Source organism: Notamacropus eugenii, chromosome 2 (genome assembly GCF_028372415.1).
Source record: "Notamacropus eugenii isolate mMacEug1 chromosome 2, mMacEug1.pri_v2, whole genome shotgun sequence".
Lineage (NCBI taxonomy): Eukaryota > Metazoa > Chordata > Mammalia > Diprotodontia > Macropodidae > Notamacropus > Notamacropus eugenii.
Window position 1 is genome coordinate 463,504,347 of NC_092873.1, and position 17,969 is coordinate 463,522,315.

Here is a 17,969-nt window from a genome sequence, read left to right on the forward strand (position 1 = left end):
AGATTACTACTGTGCTGTAAGAGACAATGAAACAAATGGTTTCTAAGAAACCTGGGGAAACTTGTATGAAATGATGCAGAGTGAAGTGAACAGAATCAGAAGAACGATACATACAGTGAAAATGAAATTATCAAGACAAAGAACTTTGAAAGATCTAGCAACTTTGACCACTCATGATACCATAGGACTCATGGTGAAATCTACTACTAACCTCCTAATAGAAAGGCAGAAGACTGTGCTGGATGAGATACACATATGTATAAATGTATGCATGTATATTTCCATGTATTATGTATATTTTGACATGACCAATATGGAAAACTTGTTTGGCTTGACTAAACATATTTTTAGCAGGGACTTCAATTTTCTTTTATTTTAAATTGGAGAGGGGTAGGAAAAGAAGGTAGATTTTTGTTGATTAAAAAAATTAATAAAATGTAAAGACAGTGAAACAATTTACCCACTTATGAAACAAAGCCAAACAATCTCATTTGATCCTCACAAAAATCCAGTGTTATTATTTCCATTTTACAGATAAAGAATCTGTGGCAGACAGAAGTTAAGTAATTTGTCTAGCGTCATACAATTAGTAAGTGTATAAGGCTAGATTTGAAGTAAGGTCTCTCTGACTTCGGGTCCGGTGCTCTATACTCTGTGCTGCCTTTCTACAAAGATTCATATAAGTTTCAGGTTTTGCACTTTACATCCATGATCTCATTTGATATTAGTATAGTTGCCTCTGAAGGCTTAGGGTAAGCCAAGTGAAAAGGTATGTAAGACCCTGTTGAACTTAAAAAGGAAGAGTGCTTACCTACTTAAGGATAGGGACTAGCCTTGTGATTTCATATGAGTACAGGGAACTCCCACGTGTGTGGGATGGCTCAGGTCCCTACATAAATCAATTACTCAGAGGCCTCTCAAAGTGATGACAGAAAAGAGTTTTATTCGATTCTCGAGAATCTGGACAATCCCACAGCAGTTCACCTGGAGTAGGAAAGCCGAAGATAAAAATCAGGACAGTGATTTATAAACCCTAACGCAAGTCCCTCCTCCCCCCCACTGACCATTATCCTCATTAGCTGAGGATATGGTCTTACATTCTAGACACGAGATCTAACCAATCCCTTTGAAATGAAGACATCGAGGAATTACGCAAGTTTTGTCCAATCATTGAGACCCCAGTACACCACACAGTTTTATACCTTATATGGAACTATTCTATTCCAAAAACACTGCAGCCCCGAGCCTCCAGGCCCCACCTCACCCTTGGGAGAAAACCACAATCTGAGGAGTCTTCACCAAGTCTATCCCACTCAATCCCTCCTCTTATTTTATCAGCCTGAAGACTTCTCACGGATGTTTTAACCAAAGTTCTGTAACATAATCTCACACTGTCTATTAATCTCCTCATCCCAATCAGGATCATTCATGTCTCTTGTCTCCACAGGTACCCAACCTTCCTTTTTTAATATCATCAGTCGAATGGCTCCTTCAGTCCTTTCTTCTACTCTAACAAGTTTTAGTAAAGAATTTCTAACTATTTTAGTAATTAGTGAAATCAAACAAGGTAGACAAATAGGAAGTAATACAATACCACTAATTGCTATAAGGCCAAACCACAGTAACCTCTTCCACCAGCTCCCCTCAAACCAGGACCACCAGGATGTATTGAAAGGGGAGCCCCAAGTTTGTATGGGAACATGAGCAACCTTCCTGATATTCTTGGTGATCTCTTTCACTATCCTTCCATTATCATCAATTTTTAAGCAACATGTAGATAAATTGAGCTTCCCACAAATTCCTCCTTCTTCTGCAAGTAAATAATCTAAGATTAATCTATGTTGCAGTAATGCTTCCCTAGTTTGTGTGGCTTGATCAGCCAGTAAGTCCAAAGCCTTTGCTGTTTGATTGGTTATAATTTCAACTACTGCTTGAAGTCTGATTAGTCTGTTTAATAGATATATAGGGGTTCTATAACCCCAGCTCCCATCTTGAGCCCAAGTTGCAGGCCCATACTCTCTGATTATCCTCTCAGGAGGCCAAGTATCGCCCCACCCATTTGCATTTCCAGTCTGAGTGAGGGAGGTGTCGATGTTCCTCTTTCTTTTTGCTAGATCATCATATAGAGGAACCCCTGGATCCTGTTTCCCTGATTCATTCTTTCTACTTTGCCTGAGGAAGGAGAATGCCAGGGAGTGTGAAACTCCCAAGTAATCTCCAGTGCTTTTATTAATGACTGCAAAACCTGGCAGTAAAGTGAGTGCCTTGGTCCGAATCTATCCTCTCCACCATGCCATACCGTGGAATTATCTGTTCCAATAATATCTTACTGAGGAGGCAGTAGCTCGTGATAAGGGAAAGGCTTCTACCCATGAGGTCAGGTGATCTACTATGACTAGCAGGTATTTGAGACTGCCCACTGATGGTAGTTCGGTGAAGTCCACCTGAATGCTTTGGAAGGGTCTGTATCCCGGGGGCCTGCCCCCTTTGGGGGGGGTGGCGTTGAGCAGTCTTATTCGTCCTTCGACAAATCAGACAACCCTCCACCAATTGTCTGGCCAGTGTGTATAAGCCCGGTGACACAAACTTGGTCAATACAGCATCACACAGGTTTTGGACATCCCAATGACTACCTTGATGTAGGTATTGCAAGACTCGTCTCATCCCTGCCTTGGTCAGTACCTCACGGCCATCCGGGAGAAACCAGCGCCCTCCTTCTGTCTCCTTGGCTCCCAAGTCTTGAGCCTTTTTCTTCTCTTCCTGAGTATAGGATGGGGAGGGGAGATTGGGAGGCAAAGTAGGAATTAATACCAACATTGCAGTCTGTCCAGGTTCCTTTTCCCCAGCCTTCCTCGCTTCCTCATCAGCAAGGCGATTACCTCTAGCCTCAAAGGTATTCCCTATTTGATGTCCTTTCACATGCACAATAGCAATTGCTTTGGGCAACAGTAAACTACTCAATACTTTAGTCAGTAGGGTGGTATGAGCTAGTTCCTTTCCCTTACTATTTACCATTCCTCTTTCTTCCCAAATTTTTCCAAAAACATGTGCTACTCCCCAAACATACTTAGAGTCTGTATATATAGATCCTTCTTTCCCTTCTAATTTTAAAGCTTGATGCAAAGCATACAGTTCACAAGTTTGTGCTGACCAAGTCTTAGGTAAGCTACTAGCTTGTACTAGAGAACTTCTATCTCCATCTATTATGGCATACCCATTCTGTCTCTTTCCTTCTATCACCCGGGAGGACCCATCTATAAACCAATTCACTCCCTCAAACAAAGGGGATTCTTGTAAATCCTCCCGCACTTTTGTCTGATAATCAGTTATATCCAAACAGCAGTGTTCCAAATTTACAGGCTCCTCGGGTGAGGCTGACAGAAAACTAGCTGGATTAAGGTTATGGTCTTGGGACAGTATTAAATCATCCTTTTCTAATAATATGGCCTCATACTTTAAAATTCTTGAATCTGTCAGCCATCTCCCAGCTCTCTGATTTAAGATAGATCGCACCTGATGAGGTACACTCACAATCAAACAGCCTCCAAAAGTGATTTTTCTACTTTCTTCTACTAGGAGGGCAGTGGCTGCCACAGCCTGTATGCAAGTTGGCCATCCTTTTCCAAATTCTGTGTGTTCTCACACACGCTTCAAATGGAGCTTTAATACTGACAAAGTGTGTCTCCAAGCATGAAGCTTGAGAGTTATTAACTAATAGCAATAATTATAAATGAAAGTAAACAACTTTAAAATTTTAAATGCAATAACCTTCCATAACTTTGTCTACTGGCTTCCCAATCATGCTAAACATTTTCTGAATTGGTATGGGGGAATAGATAGTTCAAGGTTCAACTTACCCATATTCCTCCCCTCCTCTTATTTTTCCTTTTTCCATACCTAAATCCAATCAATAAATACCTCTTCACATTCTTTCCCTTATGAATCCTTCCCTTCATCTATCTTCCTTTTTATATGAATATGGGAAGAAAGCAAAGTTGACTGACGCATTAGCAAATTACAGGGGGGGCAGTCCCCTTGTCATAAGTACAGATACAGAGATTTAAATTAATGAACTGTCCATTTAGAGGTTCCATCTCATACAGCAGTCTGGGGAGAAATATCATCTTATTCAATTTTCTGATCTGGATGCTCCTTCAAACAGTTGTCAGCACAGCATCTCAGCATCTTCTTTTCTTTATCTTCTTGTAGAAATCCAGATGTCCACTCTCCTACAGAATTGAACTTAATACCATCTTAGATTACCAATCCTATCATTCTTACAAAAATCGAAATTGAAACTTTGACAAATTATCATTTTTTTTTTAAAGAAAAATAAGAAATTCACATTAAAATGCAGCTTCTACATTTCACAGCAAGTCATTATTCATTCCCTCATTAGGAAGATGAGATTTCACTAAGGAGTCAACACCAGGCTCCAGTACTTATATAAATACAATAAATAATCATTCTTAACACAGTGCATATCACATCATAAAACAATTCCAACTTCTGATCATGTGATGCTTCTTTTAAAGCATTTACAATATAGTCTACCAACCATTTTTCATTTAGCATTAACCAACTAGGACAAAATAATAACTATGCATGCTAGCCTCACAAGCCCTTAACCTAATCATCTCCACACCATTACTAAGAATTAGAGGACCCTAACTTATTGTTGTTGTTCTAAAGTCCTAAACCTGTTAGCTCAATGTTAGACTTAACCTCAGATGTTCCCCTACCAACAATCTATTATTCAACAGATCTGGTATTATTACTTACAAAACTTCTGATTTTAGGAATTTGCCACTAAGAGTAGGGACATTGCAGGGGAAACAACATCTCCCTCACTTCATGTCAATTCCAGGCAGGAGTAGGTTGTCAACTGGCATTCAGCCAGGCTTCAAGTCTGCCAGGTGTCAGTGGGGAAATTGAGTCAGGAAAATCCTACCTCAGCCCAGACTGAACAGTCGCTCTCCCGACCTTCCCATGAGATCACCTTTTGCAGTTCATACCAGCATCTCACAGGCTTATTGGCATCATGGATCAGTGGCTCAGACCACCTCTCTTGCTATCCACACCTGGAGTTAGACTCAGAAGAACAGTCAGTTAATAGTCCCACAAAAATCTTAAAATAGCAAGCTCCAATAATCAGTTTCAGACATGACTAATTTCACATTGGCCAAGGAACATCTTTGAAGCAGGTCTAAGTAGCCTACATGCCTTTCTATACATGTTCTAGTTCCTGATTGAATAACAATCATAAGTCATTGCTCTAATAGATTTATATCTGTTTCCCAAACTACTTTATCCCTTTCTAACCCTGCTCAATCTAAAAGAATGAGCTACACATGTGATAAGTTCAAACACTAACTTGAATTTTTATGTTCATGTAATGAATTCAAATCAAAACATTTAACTTTCAATGCCAAATATTACCAGAGGCTACCTACCTCTAAGAAAATTAGACTGAAATTCTTTCCCCAAACTGAAGATGCCTCTGATTTAGTCTCAGTAATTAATTCAGTTAATTGTTTTAATACTAATTGCTTTTACATCATTTTGTAACCTGTAAAGATCTCACTCCAAGTTGGGACCTTTGTTCATTACCCCAAAAAGTTTTAGTCCCATTTGTCTAAAGGCCCTGGAAAACTTCACCTTGAAAACTCCTTGGTTTTTCCACGTGAACCGGCTCTCCTAAGGTCCACTCTTATCACTATACCCAAGTCTATTCTACTTCCCACTCTTAATTCTATCAGTCCAAATCTCCAGTTTACTGGCCACTCCCATCAAGACCATTCCTGGAGCTCCCAGACCACCTGCCCCCCCCCCCTTTTTTTATAAGGGATTCCTTTCCTTGAATCCCCCTGTAAATAAAATACAATTACAGCTAACTTTGAATCCCAATTTTGTTCTGTGTAACAATGATACAATATCTATTCTCATTAGATTTAGAAAGAATGTCCCCAGGGATTTTATTTACTTCTTAGATCCTAAATTTGCCCTAAAGAGCCAATCACTGAAGATCATTTCTTATACATTTTCAAATTCTCACCAAAGCAAGTTCTATATACAATCTCCTCAGCTGCTGGGGCTGTACTTGTTACTAGCCTGAGGACTGCTTCTTTCCCCCACATATTCACACAGTGTACCAGCTTTAGGTTTTAGCATTAGAATTACAAATGGCAAACATAATTTTGTAAGTGGTAACAAATTGTTTTAGCTATGAACCCGAACAATAAATTTCAGATGACATCAACTGCATTTTCATATCCTATTAGAGAAACTAAATTCTTCCCACTTTTGTAACTTACAAATACGAATTGGATAGGCCTTTCAAAAACCCATACGAAAGATTTTACAAAGTATTTCTTAATACAGCAAATATGTCTTCTCTTATGAACAGTTTACAATTTATCACAATCCCCTTGAAACTAATTGACAGAAATCACAAGACCTAAACCCACAGCCTTTTCATATTTGCCCATAAACTTTCTTTTACAAAAATAACTTTAGAGTAAATGCTTGATTCATGGCAAAAACAATTTTAGCTAAAATTTCCTTTTCAACAACAGAAATCAACTTTTAACATAATACATGCTCAGATGAAATAGGCTTGAAAATCACACCTATATATATATATATACCCGTACATTTTTAAAGCATTCTCATTTTCTTAATAAGAATGCTACAACAAGAAAACTCTTACAAAAAAACAATTCATAACAATTCTTTTTAACCAATTCACAAACTAGCTTAACAATGCAAATTCTAATACAATATTTAGATGGATTACCTAAAAATTTAAACTTATTTAAGTTTACTTAAAACTTAAAAGAAGCCATTAACCTATTCAGCTCTTTTTAAGTTTCAAATTATCAAATTTCTATTACATCTTTTTAAAACCCCAATCTATTAGATTAATGTTGCATCTAACAAATACCTATCCTTTTGTTAATGGAGCTAACATTTTTGGCAGAAATGCTGCTGGGTGTCTCTGCCCTCCTCTTATTTGTGCCAGGATTCCCAAGGCCACCCCTTTCTGGCCCTCCCACCCTGCAAAGAAAAAGAAAAACCTAAACTTATTATCTTTTTACTTTAAATACATTGTCTGGCATCAAATATATTGACCTAATTAAACCTAAATCCAAAACTCTCAGCTCTAAGTTGCTTACTTGAGATTTTTTTTTTTTACTTTCTAATCTTCTGCTTACTTCCACCAAACTTTAATAAATTCTAACCTATCTGAAGCATTAAATTAAGAATGACACATTTCACCTATTCACAATTCCAAATAGACCAGAATGAATTCACTTAACTTTCTGTTATTTCCCATTACACTAAAATTTCTTCTTTTGGGTGAGGCAGGAAATGGTTAATTGGTTGCTAGCATGCCTCTTAGGTCTGAGGGAAAAAGAATTTTTTTTTTTTTTCTCTCCCTCCTTGTCCCTCCACCCCTCTGAAACTAGTCTGGAGGGGTTGAAGAAAGGGAGTAACAGGAATTTCAAGGACAGTTCAGCTCAGCCTTTCTGCTCCTGCTGGCTGGCTGGCTAAATTTACAACCTTATCAGTTAAAAACAGAGACACACAGACTTTCATTCACACAGAAATACCAACACAACATATACAGACAAAACATTTAACAGAATAGAATAGGACATATAGGTTTAAATTTTTGTCACACCCAGTCCTCGGAGGAACCATATTTGGGCCAGATTGTGCCTCCTCCTCCTCCAATGTCTTTTCACCCCATATGAAACAACAGTACTTAATCATCTTCTTCTACATTCTTTTCTCTATAATTTTGGTAATTCATGCCAATTTTGTAATCGGTTTCCCAAGGGACTATTTACCGGTATTTCTTCCTGACTCCACTCCGAAGCTCTATTCCTGGACTGCTTTTGTCCCATTTTGGTCGAGGGTTGTCGCCAACACCTCCGAGTCTGAGACTCAACGAATTATGCTAGCTCCCTTGCTAGCTTCTCCTGCTGGCTCCTTTGGTCGAGGGTTGTCGCCAACACCTCCGAGTCTGAGACTCAACGAATTATGCTAGCTCCCTTGCTAGCTTCTCTTGCCAGCTCTCAGGTGAGGGTCGCCCGTCACCAACAGTCACCCAGCAAACGTTTTTGGGGGGGCCCTTCACCCTGGGGTCCCGCAGTCCACTAATTTGGTTGGGAGTCGTCACCTTCTCCCCGAGTCTATCTAAGACTCAACGAATTGACCCCCAGACCCCCCCCCCCCCCGCGCTTACCGCTGGGTTGTATACGCGTACAAGTTGCCTGACTGCAAACTTCAACACCAACCGGTTGGCATTTTTACACACTTCACAGCTTCGGAGTCTTTGGAGTCCTTATCTCTATTCTTTTCTGTCTTCACTGAGTTCCTCTGCTTCAGGTCGTTACCTTGCAGAGAGGGAGGCCCGGCAGCTCCTTTCAAGGACAATGGGGAAATCTCCCCACGGGCGCCCAAGTCCTTGGACTGAGCTGTCAGCCGTCTCTCATAAAGGTCACAGATCCCGGACGAGCCCCCAAACTGTGTGGGATGGCTCAGGTCCCTACATAAATCAATTACTCAGAGGCCTCTCAAAGTGATGACAGAAAAGAGTTTTATTCGATTCTCGAGAATCTGGACAATCCCACAGCAGTTCACCTGGAGTAGGAAAGCCGAAGATAAAAATCAGGACAGTGATTTATAAACCCTAACGCAAGTCCCTCCTCCCCCCCACTGACCATTATCCTCATTAGCTGAGGATATGGTCTTACATTCTAGACACGAGATCTAACCAATCCCTTTGAAATGAAGACATCGAGGAATTACGCAAGTTTTGTCCAATCATTGAGACCCCAGTACACCACACAGTTTTATACCTTATATGGAACTATTCTATTCCAAAAACACTGCAGCCCCGAGCCTCCAGGCCCCACCTCACCCTTGGGAGAAAACCACAATCTGAGGAGTCTTCACCAAGTCTATCCCACTCACACGTAAGGACATTTCCTCCATCAGCGTAGCTGGGCACCTTATCTGCAATTTAGCATCTTAGAGGGTTTCCTAGAATACTGAGAAGTTAAGTCAGTTATCCAAGGTCACAGAGCCAATCTAGTTCAAAGGAAGTCTTGAAGCTAGGTTTCCTTGGATCCTAGTCCAGGCTTCTAGACAGCTTGCAGCTCTGTTTCTCTCTTATACTTAATATTTAAGTACACAGATTCCTGTAATTTTTTTTTGGTCCTGATTTAACTGGTATAGGGAACTCTGGATGAGAGGACTATGGGGCAGATGGGGCCTATTCTTTCATTTATAGTCTTATAGAGCTATCTGGAGTCTTGAGAGGATAAGTGACTTTTCCTGAGTCACACAACTATTATACATGAGAGGTCAAGTCTTCCTAACTCTGCACCTGGTCTTTTATCTGCTATGTTCTGACACAACAATAATTAAGATGATCAAGACAATGTTGACCCAAGACAAAGACTTTAATGACGATGGTGATGGTGATGATGATGATGACAACACCCCCCACCACCACCACAACTCGCTTAGATAAGATTATAAAGTGCTTTATGTGCTTCATCTCAGTGTTTCTAGAATAGTAACTCTGTTGAGATATAGTCCGTGGACATGCGTGAGCCTATATAATGCAGGACATATGGGCAGAGGGGACTGGCTAAAGATACACAGAAATCACAGAATCTAGAGCCAAGAGTCCTTAAGAGGTCATCCAGTTTAACCCTCACATTTTACAGATGAGGAAATGGAAGTCCATTGAAGTCCTTGACTTCTTCAAGGTCACAAAGATAGTGAGATGCCAACCCAGGGTGAGAAATCATATCCTTTGTTTCCAGATTCTCAGTCTCCATTACATCATTCTCTCTCTCTCAGATACTACCTGTTTGCCCCCACTATTACTTTCATCTCAGGCCATCCTGTAACTAATGAGCCTTTTAAAAGGAAATGTTCACAAGAGGTTATTTTCAGTTTTATTTAGGTTGCTATTGACTTAGCCATTTAGCTGGTTCGTAACGTAAGTAGGACTGGGAATTCACTCAGAGTTGCCCTCTTTATCTTCTCCTTATTCTCCATGGTGTACATTCCGTGATGGGTTGGATCAATGGGCCTTTGTTAAAATAATCTCTTAGGCTCTAAGGAAAAGCTGATCAGTCACCAAGATGAAAGGGTTTCAGGGAAAACCAGGATAGGTTTTTCGCTTGAAGCTAAATTCTTAATCTGTGGAGTTACAGTTCCATAACTAAACTTCCTAGTAGAAACCAACCTCAGGGCAAGAAGTCTTTTGGCTAACTCAGACAGGATTATTATTTTGTAGGATTATTAGGTAGGTCAGATGTAGACTTATTCTTCAACTTTACAAAATTTATCTATATGTCAAAAGGGGCCAAGAAAAAAAAAACCCTCCTAAAAACTAGCTACCCCATCCTGATGTAATGTTAATATAAGGTTAATGGGTGGGTGGTGGCAGAAGAGTTAAAGATCTTCCCCATCCATTAATAGGTCTCTTTGTTAGCTTCTAATGAGTCACTGGGTCATGAGGGTCATGCCTGAAAAGTGATATATATTCTGAGGCGAGGTTTTACTTTGGGTCTTATTTTTTGGAAGAAGCTTGGCATGCTGGGTGGGACTCCGGGCAGCCACTTTGAAAACACAGATGTTGCTGATTCTCTCTCTGGTAAAAACATATGGATTGTCTATGGTCAAGCCCTGTCTATTGGTCTTTTTTCTCTGTTTGTATTTTCTCTGAAGTTCAGGGTGCTGACTTTTTCCCCTGAACCAAATGAATGACATATGTGCTTGATTAAAGTAGGTTGTTGACCCCTCAAAAGTTGCTTTCCTTTTAGAAAAGCAGATCTAAGAAGCTGTACAGCAGGCCCTTCTGATGGGGTTCAGACTCCGGGAGCCTCCTTGAGCTCCCCTTGAATCTTCCCACTTAATCTGGCCTTTCTTACTCAAATCTAATCTTCCCATTTGTTCCAGCAGTCTCAGGAAGCCCATGGGCTTTTCATTATCATTCTACTCTGGTCTCTGTTGCAACCCCCACCTGGATCCCAACAAAACCCCATTCCTCAGGCTGCTGACCACTCCCATCAAGATCTGTATCCATTCCCATACCGCCCCTATCAAGATCTCTGGATTGCCCCACCTGCTTCCCACCCAAGCCCTCCATTGTCTGATATCTCCCGATTGCCTCCAGCTGTTTCCAGCCTTTGAACCTCCTTCTTCTCCTCAAGACCCTTCCTAAACCCCTCCTCCCATCACCCTGGACTACCAGACCACCCCCCAGATCTCTCCTATACTCTTTTCTGTATTTAAGTTCCATCTTGCCTCCATGAAGGCACTCAGATTCAATCCAGCTCAGACTCTGTGTAGCTGGGATTCTATCTGGCCCACTTGTGAACACAAGCATCGCAAATGCTTAGGCTCCTTAAGAGGCAACCCAACTTGGCGAATCTTTAATAAACTTTGTTTTCTTTGGCTTTAAGAAGACTTGAGTCGAATTCATTTGAGCACTACCCAGACTGTCGGTATCTTGGGGTCCACGATCACCCCTCTACCTTGTCACTTCTGTGTGTGCCAGGGGCCTGGCTCTTACACCAGATTCCTCTTTTGACAAGCTAATAGCAAACCATTTATATACCTTAACCCTTCCAGATACATAGCTATGTAACCCTAGGCAAGTCACATAACCCTTCCTAGCCTCAGTATTCCTATCTGTACAATGGATATTATAATAGCACCTACTCACAGTTGTCATGAGGATCAAATGAGATAACATACTATTATTATTTTCCTAAGACTTACAGTCAGCCCTGCCTCAAGGTTCACAATTTTAGCATTAGTTGTATCCCTTATTATTTCCACAAAATGATAGGTCTCTTAAAGTCCAGAAGTTTTTCATGAGCTAAGAAATTAAAACCATACATTAGAAAGTTTGCTAATAGTTGTTTACTAATAGAAGTGTTGCGAAAGTCTGACCCTCTGACTGAGAAAGCAGGGGTTTTACTTTTATACATAGAGACACTGGACCTTGCTGCCCCAGAGTATGCACAGAACAAGACAGAGAAACCAGGGGGCTCCTGGAACAGATGCTAGAAATCCTATCTTCTGGTTCCTACCCAGGTCTGAAAGGGTAATCTGAAAGAGGATAGGGCCCTTGAAGAATATTTTAGAAAAGATATTGATAAGCATGATAAAATGTAAACTCTTTGAAAGTGGGAGCTCCATTTATTGTATTTCCAGTGTCTAGCAGAGTATCTTGGTCATAGTTACTTAATACGTGTTTATTTAATTATTAATCAAATTGAAATCGTCCAAAACAAGGAACCAGACTAGCGAATAGCCTCAAGATATTGTTCAATGCAGACTAACTGAAAGAATTTGGTTTGTATAGGGAGGGAAAGTGGACAAGTAATCATTTATATCATGCCTGCTATGTGCCAGGCATTATGTTAAACACTTTATAAATATGTCATTTGATCCTCAAAACAACCCTGCAAAGGAAGTGCTATCATTATTCTCATTTTACAGTTGAGGAAACAGAGGTAGACAGAAATTAAGGGACTTGTCTAGGGTCACACAGCTTTTAAGTGTCTGAGGCTAAATTTGAACTCAGATCTTCCTGAATCTGAACCCAATACTCCATCCACTGCACAACCAACTACTAGCTTCTAACGTTTGGCCCAGAGAATAGAAGGGAGAGGTCATTATAGCTGTTTTCAAGTATTTGGGATCCTGTCATGTGAAAGATGGAGAATTAGACTTTTTTTTCTGGATCCAATAGGTATAACTTGGAGCCATAGGTGAAAGATAAGGAGACAGGATTTTAGCTGAATGAAAGGAAAACCTTCGTGGTTAAAGCCATCCAAAAGTATAGCGGTCTATTTTGAAAAATAGTTCATTATCCCTCTCTTGAGGTCTTCAGTTTGTTCAGGGCTGGGTGGCACTGGATGGCTTCTGAGTTACTTCCCAACCCTGAGATTGTGGGGTTCCATCATTTAGTAAACAATTAAAATGTCTTTTTGATTAAGAGCACCATCATAGTATCCAAGGGAAATTTTGTCTTAGAGAATAAACAGAATTGGGATATACATAATTCTATTTTTTCCCATATTTCACATGTGCTTAACATTATTTCGTATCATAATTCCAAGAGAGGGTTACATATATGCAACCTCTTGGGTGAAGGATAGCTCATTAAGCACAGAGGGAAGCAGAGGACAAGAAAAATTCCTAAGGACAAGAAAAAGTGAACAAAAAAAGGTCCCAGGGAATGGGGCTCAGACCATAAGGCCATGAGAGGAAAGGATTTCCCCTGTGATCTCATCAGAACTGGTTGACAAGAAAAACAGGAGAATTTTCTGGTAATTCTTCTAGTCATAACCTTCATCACCATCTCAATTTCATCATCACAATTACAGTAGTGGGATATTTTAGTCACTAGGAATCCAAACGCATATGAGGTGTGACCAGAGCAATGATACTGAATTTGATTGGGTGGTTTATGAAATCAGCTGGCATAACATAACAGAGATCAGGAGACCTGGTTTCTAATCCTATCTGTGGTAAACTCATTGTATAACCTTAGGCAAATCAAGACCCCTTTCTGGACCTCAGTTTTGTTTTCTCTTTTTTTTACCTGTAAAATGAAAGAATTGGAGAAGAGTAGAGAAAGGACCTTACACTGTGAGACTATATTATTTTATATTATTTTTATAATATCATTATATTATAATATGTAATATATTGTATGTGATATACGTGCGAGTGGTAGTGAGAATGAAGAGCTGAGGATAAGACTGTGGTTGCAAACTTGGGTGGTGGGGGAGGGGAGAAGGAGTGGGAGCAGTGCCCTGGACAGTAATAGGAAGTTTAGAAGAAAAGTGGGTTTGGAGGGAAAGGTAAGGAAATCTATTTTGGGCATATGTGTTTGAGATGCACATGGGTGAGCTCTCTAACTCTATCCAATTCAAAATGTCCAATAGACTGTTAGTGATGTGGGAATGGAAATAGAAGTGAGATGAGGTCTATATGGGTGTGTATATACACACGTATTTGTATATATGCACATACATATGGCTACAAACAACATTCAACTATTCTCTGTATTCATATATTGCACCTTCAGGCATTCCTCAAATGATGAGCACCACTTTATTTTCAGATCTGGACTATACTAAAGAGGGCTTCTAAAAATGTTTTTTATATATACAATATCACTTAATGATTTCACCAACTCCCACAGGTTCGATTATCATCTTTCTGCTATTTATTGACAGTATGTATATTTGAATATATATGTGTGTATGTATATATGTGTGTTTGTATGTATACATGTTTGTATGTATGTATATGCATACACATCCACATATATACATATATATTCATACACATGTATACATATATAGCCAGGGGCCAGACTGGAACTCAAATCTTTCTGGTTTTATTACCCTCCATCAGCTTGCCATGAAATGCTGAGAGATTTAGAGGAAAACCCATGACATATTGATGGCATCACTTCTGGAACATTAGGAGAAATTGGACAGAGTGCGCCCATCATTGAGATGTCAGATCCATCAAAGCATAGAAGTAAAAAGTCCAGGGACTCTTTCTAATTCATGAGCTTTGAGACCCAAGCTGGAAACTTACACAACTGATGTCGGTCCTTCATCTGGGCATCTTGCCTATGGCACAGATATGGTTAAGACCTTTAGTTTGGTTAGTTATTGTTGTTGCATTGTTTTAGTCAAGTCTGACTCTTTGTGAGCCCATGTGGTCAAATGTAGCTATTGTTTTTTTAGCAGAAGTCAGCTGAGGGAGGCAGAAAGTGAAAGCCTCCATTTAACACCAAGGACCCGTAAACGTGACTCATCTCTACTGCAAAGCACCCACAGGAAACCCAAACTCCTACTCCTATTTCCAGAGAGACATTTAACAAAGAATGACCCAATTAAAATAAAATTAGGTCTTAATTAGTATAGGACTGATCAACTTGGTATGGATAAAAAAACCTTTCTTCTGTCCCCTGAGACTAGAATGCGATATTTCTCACTTTGAGAGCTGTTCTTATCATGCTTTACCTTTTACATTTTTTTTAAACTAAAGGGAATTTGGTGTTTAACACCTCCAGAGTCTACAGAGGATGATAGAGTAGACAAAGCACTAACTGTGGAGTCCAAAGACCTGCATTCAAATCTCACCTCTGATGCTTATTTTATGTATGACTTTGGGTAAATCCCTTAACCCTCCTGGGCCTCAGTTTCCTTGTCTGTAAAATAAGTGGGTTTGACTAGATGGCTTCTGATGTCCCTTCCTGTGCTAAATCTATGATCCTAGGAGTGACTACAAGCTATGTGACCTTTGACATATTCCTTAATTTGTCCATTAGCATAAACTGTTTATATTATCTGTTTTTTTGTGAGGGTCAAATGAGTGAATGTGTGTAAAATGCTTTGTAAACCAAAAAGCCAACATTGGTATACACTCTCAACTCTATTCTTTGGGAGAGAGGTGACAGACACAGAACAGATTTTCCTATACAAGTCATCTACCTTCTGACTTTCTACTTGGATGACTGGTGAGTGTGCCAGCTTATTGCCAGTCATTGCCACCTTAGCTCATGTTCATCAGGCCCCCTCTGGGCAAGGTTGTCCATTTCCCAAGCAACTTGTGTCCCCACCCCAGGCAAATAAGTTTATACTGATTCCTGACAGCAAGGGATTATTTCCAACTTAACCTGGGAACTGTCCTCAGCTAAAAGTTCATCTGTGATGATCCTCCATCTTGCCTCTATCCCTGCTGAACACCCCACTGTTTTAGGGCTTAGAAGGAGCTTATAAAGAAAGAAGAAAGTGACCGAGAGAGGAAAAAAGCTGTTTCTGGACCATTGAGACAGAGCAAGAGCCAGGTAGGTTCTGTCAAAAAATGCTTTGGGGAGTTGAAGGCTGAAAAGATCTCAGACTAACTCTTTGTACCTATAACTTGGAAACTACAAGAGCAGGACTTATTTGCAGAATGGTAACTCATTAAGTGATTTTGTAGGATTTAGTGCCAAAAGGGATCATAAAGATGTAGTTCCTCATTCCCATTTTATTAAAAAGGAAACTGAGAACCAGAGAAGGGAAGGGATTGATCCAAGGTCAGAAACTGTATAACCTGTGTTTGAAACCAGGTTATCTGCCTCCAGATACAGAGTTCAACCCATTGTACTGCACTGCCTGCTTTTTAAAAATTTTTTAATTTTTAATTTTTATTTTTTTAAAAATTTATTTAACTTTTAACATTCATTTCCACAAAATTTTGGGTTCCAAATTTTCTCCCCATTTGTCCTCTCCCCCCAACCCAAAACACCCAGCATTCTAATTGCCCCTATCATCAATCTGCCCTCTCTTCTATCATCCCTTCCTTCCCTTGTCCCCATCTTCTCTTTTGTACTGTAGGGCCAGATAACTTTCTATACCCCATTACCTGTATTTCTTATTTCCTAGTAGCAAGAACAGAATTCAACAGCTGTTCATAAAACTTTGAGTTCCAACTTCTCTTCATCCCTCCTTCCCCACCCATTCCCTTTGGGAGGGCAAGCAATTCAGTATAGGCCATATCTGTGTAGTTTTGCAAATGACTTCCATAATAGTCGTGTTGTGTAAGACTAACTATATTTCCCTCCATCCTATCCTGCCCCCCATTGCTTCTATTCTCTTTTTTGATCCTGTCCCTCCCCAAGAGTGTTGACTTCAAATTACTCCCTCCTCCCCATGCCCTCCCTTCCATCATCCCCCCCATCCTGCTTATCCCCTTTTCCCCCACTTTCCTGTATTGTAAAATAGGTTTTCATACCAAAATGAGTGTGCATTTTATTCCTTCCTTTAGTGGAATGTGATGAGAGTAAACTTCATGTTTTTCTCTCCCCTCCCCTCTTTTTCCCTCCACTAAAAAGTCTTTTGCTTGCCTCTTTTATGAGAGATAATTTGCCCCATTCCATTTTTCCCTTTCTCCTCCCAATATATTTCTCTCTCATCCCTTAATTTCATTTTTTTTAAAGATATGATTCCATCCTATTCAATTCACTCTGTGCTCTTGTGTGTGTGTGTGTGTGTGTGTAATCCCACCCACTACCTAGATACTGAAAAGTTTCAAGAGTTACAAATATTGTCTTTCCATGTAGCAATGTAAACAGTTCAACTTTAGCAAGTCCCTTATGACTTCTCTTTGCTGTTTACCTTTTCATGCTTTTCTTCATTCTTGTGTTTGAAAGTCAAATTTTCTTTTCAGCTCTGGTCTTTTCATCAAGAATGCTTGAAAGTCCTCTATTTCATTGAAAGACCAATTTTTCCCCTAAAGTATTACACTCAGTTTTGCTGGGTAGGTGATTCTTGGTTTTAGTCCTAGTTCCTTTGACTTCTGGAATATCCTATTCCACACCCTTCAATCCCTTAATGTAGAAGCTGCTAGATCTTGTGTTATCCTGATTGTATTTCCACAATACTTGAATTATTTCTTTCTAGCTGCTTGCAATATTTTCTCCTTGACTAGTGAACTCTGGAATTTAGCCACAATGTTCCTACAAGTTTCTCTTTTTGGATCTCTTTCAGGCGGTGATTGGTGCATTTCCTTGAATGATTATTTTGCCTTCTGGTTTTAGAATCTCAGGGCAGTTTTCCTTGATAATTTCATGAAAGATGATGTCTAGGTTCTTTTTTTGATCATGGCTTTCAGGTGGTCCCATAATTTTTAAATTGTCTCTCCTGGATCTATTTTATAGGTCAGTTGTTTTTCCAATGAGATATTTCACATTATCTTCCATTTTTTCATTCTTTTGGTTTTGTTTTGTGATTTCTTGGTTTCTCATAAAGTCATTAGCCTCCATCTGTTCCATTCTAATTTTGAAAGAACTATTTTCTTCAGTGAGCTTTTGAACCTCCTTTTCCATTTGGCTAATTCTGCTTTTGAAAGCATTCTTCTCC

General features: G+C 39.7%; 1 long non-coding RNA gene across 1 annotated transcript; it reads right to left on the minus strand.

Annotated features, from left to right (window-relative positions):
* Window positions 1-923: 923 nt before the first annotated feature.
* Window positions 924-8,974, minus strand: LOC140529660 (uncharacterized). Its single transcript, XR_011975636.1, has 2 exons — window positions 8,252-8,974; window positions 924-984 (listed from the first exon to the last, which is right to left on the minus strand). It is a non-coding gene; the product is annotated as an uncharacterized lncRNA (long non-coding RNA).
* Between the last annotated feature and the right edge of the window lie 8,995 nt (window positions 8,975-17,969).